This window comes from Haliaeetus albicilla, unplaced genomic scaffold (genome assembly GCF_947461875.1).
Source record: "Haliaeetus albicilla unplaced genomic scaffold, bHalAlb1.1 scaffold_84, whole genome shotgun sequence".
Lineage (NCBI taxonomy): Eukaryota > Metazoa > Chordata > Aves > Accipitriformes > Accipitridae > Haliaeetus > Haliaeetus albicilla.
In genome coordinates this window covers 333,039-341,335 of record NW_027212511.1, presented here as the reverse complement: position 1 = coordinate 341,335, position 8,297 = coordinate 333,039, and the positions used below count along the sequence as shown (strand labels likewise).

The following is an 8,297-nucleotide window of genomic DNA, read 5'->3' as shown; positions in this document are numbered from 1 at the left end:
CGACCAGCCGTGCGGACGCGCCTCCCGGGCGCATGCGCCGTCCTGCGCGTGGGGCAGCCCGGCGTTCGCTCGCCGGCTCTGACCCCTCCGGCGCATGCGCGGTCCCTGGGAGCAGCGTGGTGGCGCGCAGGGCGGGGGTCTCAGCGGCAGCGGGCGAGCGCCGGGACCGCGGGTGAGGCGAGCGATCCCCTCCGGCGGGGGCGGTGGCGGGGGGTGCCTCCTGGCCGCGCGGGGCTGGCGGGACGGGAAGCTGCGAAGCGGCCGCCGCGGCAGGCTCCCGGTCCGCCGGAGGCGAGCCGGGCCAGGGCAGCGGCGGGCAGTTCCCCGAGAGCCGATAGAAGGGAAGAGGGGACGGAGGCGGGCACCCCCCAGGCGCGGCCAGCGGGCGCCTCCCCGAGTCGCCGGAGCTCCCCCGGCGCCTTCGCTCGGCCCGTGCGGCTGCCCCCAGCTCCAGCCCCTCCCCTGAAGCCTGTGCTGTAGCCGCAGGCAGCCCCCGAGCCCTGTCGTGAGGGCAGCAAGCTGGCCCTGCGATGTTCTCGAGTCTCCCTGAACGTGGCTGCCGTTAGCAGCGGCGCGGGGAACGAGCGGCGTCTGCGGAAGCCCCTGCGGAAGGAGGGGCTCCGGCCAGGGTCGAGCTACGGTAATAACGGTCACTGCTGCCTCTTTCCCTCTCCCAGAGGCCACGCTGTGAGTGCGGTTGTCCGTTCGTCCCCGGGGATGCCGTTGACTGCAGCAGCCTCAGGCTTGCGTGGGCTGTCTCTGCCTGGCCTCCCTCTCCTCGAGGCGCGGGAGCACAGAGGGACAGGCGGAGCGCTTACTGGCTGTGGACGGGAGCTGCTGAAGCCGGAGAGGCCGCAGAAAGGTAAAGAAGAAGAAACGGAAGGCCATCTGGCTGGCAGCTGCCTCCCGCTGCAGCCAAGAGAGAGCCTGCCTCTCTGGGTGTGGGAGGATCCCGCCTCGTAGTCCACAGCAGGTCAGACCGCCAGGGTCTGTATGCATGACCAGCAGCGCGGTACGGCCACGTAGTGAGCGAGCGAGCGAGCGAGGCTACGTGTCTAGGAGGCCTCATCTCGTAAGAGCTGCGAGGCGCTCGCGTGTTCCGTTATGTGGAGGACAGCCAAGCGACTGGAGTTACGGAAGACCAAGGGAGGAGAGAAGGAGAAAGAAGCGTCTGAACTGGCAAGGTCTCCTGGCAGCTCCAAGAGCAAGAGCTGTGGTGAGTCCTGGGCCCTCGGGGCCCTGTCGCTCCTCTTGTGCCTCCCGGTCCCTCCCTCCCCCTCTCCTGACCCCCTCGCTTTCTCATGCTGCTGTGACGTTTGTTTGTTTGTTTGTTTATTTTGCTTCCCTGTGCCTCCTCTCTTCTGTCTATTCTCTTGTCCTGCTCCCTCTTCCTCCCCCCCTTCCTCTCTCTCTCTCTCATTCGACTGCCCCCCTTTCTTTTTCTCTCTGCGTTCTTGTCCTGCTCCCTCTCCCTCTCCCCCCGCCCCATCCCCGTCTTTGTCCTGCAGCCAGTCGCTGTTTTTTCCTTTTCCATCTCCTTGTCCTGATCTGCATCCGCCTCTTTCCCCGCCTCCCAATTTCTCTGGCCTGTTGCCCTGGCGTTCTTTTCCTCTCTGCGCCTGTACGTGCCGCTCTGTGTCCCTGCCTTCCTATCTCTCTTCTTCCTACTTTCTGTTTCTATCCCTTTGTCTTGCTCGCTGTTGCTGTTTATTTTTGTCATTCTGGATCCCACTGTCCCCGTCCTCCCTCCTGTTCATCTCTTACTCTCTGTGACCCTTTGTGCTGCTTCCTGCCCCTTTTTTATTCACCCTCCTTCTCTCTGCAGGGCTCCTGATACCTCTCTTTCTAAGTTTCCCAACCCCCTGTGCTTCTCACGGTCTCTGTCTCTGTCAGTCTCTCTCTCCCCCTCTCTCTCCCCCCCCTTCTCGTTCCCATTGTTCTTGTCTGTCACGCTGTCTTGCTTCCTGTCCCGTCGTTTCTCGCTGTATCCCTTTGTCCCGCTCCCTGCTCGCATTCGTATTCCTCTCTGTCCTGAGGACCGTCCCAGTTTTTTATCTCCGTCCTGCCGCTGTCCTGATTTTTCCTTCTCTGCCATGTTCCCTGTCCCTTTTTCTGTCTCTTTTCCTCTGTCCCTGCTGCTTATTTCTCCATCTCTGTCCAGACCCCTGTCCCTTCCCCTCCCGCCCCGCCTTGCTGTTCCTCTGCCTTGCTTTCTTCCGCTGCCTTTTCTGTCTGTCTTTCTCTGCCCCATTCCCTCTCCCGCCCTTTCTAACTGTGTCCGCCTGTCCAGCTAGCTGTCGCTTCTTTCTTTTTTCTGTTCCTCAGTACTTTTTTCTTTTTCCGTATCTCTCTCCCGCTGCCCATCGCAGTTGGTTTTTTCCCCTCCGATGCTGGCCTGCTCTTTGTCCCTTTTGTCTCTCTGTGTCCTTCTGTCATGCTCCCTGTGTCTATTTAATCCCTTCATCTCTGTCCTGCAGCCCGTCGCTACTTTTTTTTTTCCTCTTCCGTCCCTTCGTTCTGCTCCCCGTCCTTGTCTCTCTTTCCCTTGGTTCTGCCTCCTGTCCTTTTTTCCTTTCTTGCTCCATCTCTCTGTCCTGCTCCCTATCCCTCCCGCGCTCTCTCTGTTTCTGCGTCCTTCTCCTTGCCTTTCCCCACGGTGTCCGTCTTGTACCCTCTTTGGTTTTCTTGTTTTCTGGGTGGCTGGGCCCGGCTACCCGCGGGGGTGCTTCGGCTGGGGGGTTTGGGGTGGGGGCCTGGCCGTGCCGGTGATGGCGGGGAAATAAAGCCTGAAACGGCAATCGTGAAGCGACGCCCTGCCTGTGCTGGGGCTGCCCCGCAGAGGCGTGGGGCCGGGCCCTCCGCAGGTCCCGAGCACTCCCCGAAACTACGTGTGGGGCCCCGGGGGTGCAGGGCTGTGGGGTGGCTACGCTCAGCGTCGCCCGTGGGCACTGCAGGGTCAGAAACGGAGAACAAGTTTTCTGTTCCTGGGGCTTGACAACAGGCTCGCGTGGCTGATGTGGGGGCTCGGAAACAGACCGAGCTGCGCGGCTTTGGGCCCAGAAACAGAGGTCCGGCCCTGCGTGTTTGGGCCTTGAGAACGGGCTCAGCAGCCGGGTTTTTTGGCTCCCAAATGGGCCCCGAGTCAGCTGGTGCGGGGTCCAAAAGCGGGAGCCGGCTTGGCTGGTTTTGCAGGCGGGTGGGAGGGTGTTGGGGGCTGCGGGGGGAAGCGGGGGGCGGGCAGGGTGCGTGGACCCTCCCCGGAGATGGGGGTCTGGTTGTGTCGGACGCCGAAGTTTGGGAGTCCGGCACGCAGCAGGCCGAACTCAACATCTGTGATGGTCTGTGGGGGGGAAGGGCGCTTTTCAGACCCCACGTGCCCTCTTTGAGTCCAGCTCTTCTTTCTGCGCTGCTCAGAATAGTTGTTAAGTAATTAATCGCGCAAACTAACGAATATTTATTCGGCGTGTAACTCTGATGTTTAATCCCAATGCTCCAGTTTTGACAGCAGTTGATATACAACCTTATGGAAAGCCCAGACCGTTGCACGTAGCTGGAGCTTGTAAGGAGAAGCAGCTGAAATCAGCCGGAGCTTCAGCGCGGAGCTGGGGCTTCAACGAGCCAGAACTGTAGCAAGCGGGAGCTGGAACGAGGCGGGGTGTCCGCTGTCTGGAGCGTGCATTAGCCAGAGGCAAAAGTACCTGCGGCTGTAAGGAGCAGGAGGCGCGATTAGCTGGAGCGTCTTTTCGCTGGAGCGTCCGTCGGCCGGACTGCGCTCCCAGCACGGCGGAAGAGCGGCCGGGCGCAGGCAGGGCTGTCCGCAGCAAGCTGCTCCGAGCGGCAGGGAGGCGAGTTGTCCTTCTGCCAGCGGGGAGCCCGGCCTCTTCCCTCGGGCATGCAATCCACACCGCGCTCCTCTCTCTGCGTGGAGGGTCTCTCCCGGTCCGTTCCCGCGGGCAGAAGCGAGGTGGGGGTCCCCCGTCTCTCCTGGGGCAGCCCCCCCCGCGAGGGGGCGCGGGCGAGGTGTCGTCGTCCCCTCGGTACCGGGCAAAGGGGAGAGAAACCGGCCGGCGGGAGCTCCTGGGGTGCAGAGCCCTTCCGGCAGAATCCTCCCCTGTCTTTCCACCGTTGGCTGGGTGTGACGAGCAGGTTCATTTCTTTGTTTCCTCTTCTCCCAGCGTCACCTTCCGCGTCACACGAAGAAAATCCTGCGTGGTCAATTCCGCTTGCTGCTCAGGTAATCGCACGTGTCGGGCTGGGGGAGCGGAGAGAAACACTTGCGAGTTCGAGGGCACTACAGATGCTCCACGTTAAACCCACAGAGAAGGCAAATTTGCTGCTAGTGCAGAAAAGCTGATGGAAAAATTGCTGTTCACAGATCGTGCCCTGTTCCTGAACTCGTCCCTTGATGTGTTTTTGTTTCAGGGGAAAGAATGAAATTTCCTGTCTGGTAAATTCAGAGCTGCCTGTTAGCTTCTTCAGGGTCGAGTGTTTCTCTTCTCTCTGTTCATACTGATTTGATGGGCAAGTTGGAAATAGCCTTTTACTTTTTTATGTATAACTGAATTTTTAGGAATATGTGGTGTCCCCGTAGTTCATTTTGGAGCACCTAGATGCCAGTAGAAATGTAATGAGCGAAACATGATGGGAACTGGTACTTCAACTTGATTTTTATTTGGGTTTTTTTTCTTTCCTTCCCCATGAAGAGTGTTGATGGCATGTTGTCCCGTGGGACAATCCCCATTCCGTTCAGCGGAGTCTTCAGTCTAGGACTTTTAAGTGGAAAAAATTTGTCCTTCCAAAAAGGGACTAGTCATTCCTAGGACCGAGGCATAGACTTGGAGAGTCGCTTAAGTACGTGATCGGAATGAAAGCCAACTTTCAGTTGATGTTGCTGCTGTTGGTCTTTGCTTTCATTGATTTCTCCACCACTCCCTCGTGGTTGGGAGCTCTGAATCGTAATGTTTTTCGGTCTCTAACACATTTCCACCCCCACCCCCCAAAAAAAGGAGAGGCAGTGTCTAAAAGTTAATTAGTTTCCTCACAAATGCGTGAGTAAATAGAATTTGAGTTATGATGATTAAAACCATATAAATGACACCAGTCTTGCAGATCTGGACTATTTCGGAACAGGCATTCATCACACGCAGAAGTCGTCAGGGTACGTACGGATCACCTGCGCTTCATGCTCTGACAAGACAAAATGCTGAGGCAGGGATGAGCTCTGAAAGAAGAAGAAAGAGAAAAAAAAAAAAGGCGGCTACAGGGTCACGGTTTTGTTTTGTTGTTGTTTGATTTTAGAGAGTGCAATATTGACTGGTGCCAGCCTGCAGAGCTCTTGTGCTGCCTGAGCTCTCCTTCTCTTTCGTGGCTGTAATTGTCGTTTGGATAATTGTAGAAGAGCAATTAAGTTACTTGCCTCTGTGAATGTGCTGGTAATACCAGGAAGGCAAATGCTTGAACCAGTAGTGAATAACTTGGCGACGAGTAGAATTTCTGAAGGAAGAACAGCAGCAGCAACAGGAAGCAAATAGCAAGTGACCAAAAACTCGCGCGCGTCAAAGGCATCAAAGCTTTCTTGCCGAACGTTGTTTGGCAATATGTTCCAAATGGCTTTTTTTGGTAAACGTAAATTTTCAGGAAGTTCAGGGCTCTGTGTGGCAAAACGTGTCCCTCTGCGTACGCGTCCTGCTACGTAAGTAGCATGGGTCAGTGGCAAGTCCAGTGGCAGGGCTGCTGTGCCCTACTCTCGACGTTGCCGTGGTAGTGTTGCGGTATTTAGACCTTCACGGACGGGCCGAGGAACGGAAGGAGAATGCCCGTTTTCTGTACGGGCTCAGAATGCCGACCCTTTTGTCTGCCTGCCGCTCCCCTGTGCGTGAGATGAAGCTGTTTTATTTTTCTCCCTTGTTCCTGGTCTAAATATTTCTGGAGCTGTCGCTGCTGTGGGTTTGCAATTGGCGTTACTGCGTTTTTGTAGCGGTCTAGCGATGGGTCGTTTCTGCTGTGGCGAAGCGTCGAGATACGGTTTTCGGTTTAAAGCGTCAGAAACTACGTTCACGGAAACCGGTAACTCGCGGCGTAGGGGAAACCGATCTGGCGCGTGCAGCTGTGCTCGCAGGGCTGCTCGGTGGCTCCTCATCAAAACGGCAGGCTGTGTGCGTGGACATCCGTAGGGTTGCGCTCTGGGTCCGAGAGCGTTAACGTATTTTTGCTGTTGGAAGATGGAATGGAGCGTGTGCCTGTTAAATCTCAGGGCGGTCAAAAGCTAGGAGGGACCCTGAGCGGGTTTGGTGGCACAACTGCGGTTTTAAAAGATCTTGACCGTTTGGAGCAACGGCCTGGAAAAAATGATTCCTTTTTTGCAACGAGGCAGTTCGCAAGGACAGATGTGTTGCTGTGCTCTTTAGCAAAACTACTCAACTTGCGACGTATAGGGTGATGAAGCCTCGGCTATACTAAGGCTTGAGAAAATGTATGTAGGTCTCTATGTCTGTCACCTGCGTGTATCTAGGAAAGTGAGTTCTAGTGAAAGTAAAGTTGCCAATGAGTCAAAAAAGAAAGGGAAAAACAAAAAAGGCACGGTTGTCTGAAAAAATGCAAAAGCTCTAGTGGCCTGTGTCAACAACTGTACCGAAGGTGACGCAAAAATACTTTTTCCTCCGCTCAGTCGTACTGTCTTCGCCAACCTTCACAAAAAAAAAAAAAGGCAGCTTTGGATTCCTACCCAGCTTTGTGCTAATGTTTTTTTTTCTTCTCTCAGCTGGATGTCAGCTGGCACCGTTTCGCCCTGGTTGCCCTTTCTTCTGCCGTGACGGTAGGAGACAGATGGAAAGATTCCGTAGTGGCCTGCAAGTACAAGGTACGCCTACGATGTGTGTCTGCATTTTTCCAAAGGTACTTGCGGTATGGACTTTAACGTTGAGAGTGTGCCAACTCTCCTTCTACTTTTTTTTACATGAAATATTTTAACACAAATACTAAAAGTACGTTCTGTTCCGGAGCATGTTACACCTATACAAAGTTTACTTCCCTCAGTTTATTTTCTCTTCCTGAAAGCATAATCTTCTGTTGCTGTGTGCTTGCTAGTAAATGATACTGTGAAAATAATTTTGTACTAAAAGAGGGAAGAAACTGTTCGTAAGAGTTCAGCTGTTCAGAAGAAACAGACTTTGTTTTCACGATAAAAGCTTTATGCTTTTACAGTCAATGATTTTTTTTTTTTTTAAATATCTTATAGTAGTACTCAAAAACGTTAACGGAGATCATTAGCATCTGTACTAAAAGCAGTCAAGGTCAAAGAAGAGACGTGGACAAAACAGGACAAACGGGCGTCGCATCTGTGCGTTGTCCAGGCTTTCCCAGGAAGCATTAGCAGCCTTGTAACTAGTGACAGTGAGTCCTGAGGTGTTTTTGATGAGTTACTGCTTCAGTAATGTATTTTTTCCTTTAACCTACAGTGTGTAATTTTGACTTCAGTTGGAAAGAGGTTTTCCAAAATGGAAGTCTTTCTCTCTCAAAGAAATTTTGTTTTGTGAACTTCCCATCAGAGTGGATCTTCAGAGGTGATCGACTTGACAGTAGAAGTCATCAGTAACGAGACTTTTCACTCTCTTTAAAAAAAGAAAAAAAAAAAGAAAAAAGTCAATTTCCTTCCAAAGACCCAAGCGCAGCCCATCTTCCTAAAGTTGATGGCATCACTGGTCTTTGGTTTCTCAGTTGTAACAGTCGAGATCACATGAAAACGTGTTGCTCTGCATGCTTCGGTACTGCCAAAAGCATTAGGGAATCCGCCAGTCCTTTTTGGTAGTCTGAGGTATTGCAGCACTGGGGATTTTACAAATTGACTTGCATTGTTTAAACTGTAACTGCCAAATAGCTGTAGTATATGATGTTAGGTGTATGTAAGCAGTTAGGTATTTTTCTAAATGTTTAAAAAGAGAGGCAACTGAATGTTATGGGGATTTTTTCCTGATGTTTTGACGGAGTGCTCTGAAGTACTTTCTTTCTGTCTGGCTTTCAATGGTGTGTTTCCCTGGCAGTTCAGTAGCACCTCTCTTGGGCAGCTCAGCTGGCCAGGTGTCCCTCCGCGTTCTGTAAAACGCACAAAAACCCCTAGTCACGTTATAACTGTGTACTTTGGAGAGAGATAATTTAATGGTATGAATTCAGAGCTGTGCAAGTTAAGGTAATGGAAAAGGAAAAATCAAATACTTTTACAGTATAAGTATTTTTATTGGACGTATATAAACATGGGCACACCTTTTTAGTGTAGAGTGAATTATTGAGATTTATTCTTT

At 53.2% G+C, this 8,297-nt stretch overlaps 1 long non-coding RNA gene across 1 annotated transcript; it reads left to right on the top strand.

The window, feature by feature from the left end:
* The first annotated feature begins 5,976 nt into the window (after positions 1-5,976).
* On the top strand, positions 5,977-7,666 carry LOC138684256 (uncharacterized). Its single transcript, XR_011323599.1, has 3 exons — positions 5,977-6,066; positions 6,761-6,859; positions 7,458-7,666. It is a non-coding gene; the product is annotated as an uncharacterized lncRNA (long non-coding RNA).
* Positions 7,667-8,297: the final 631 nt, after the last annotated feature.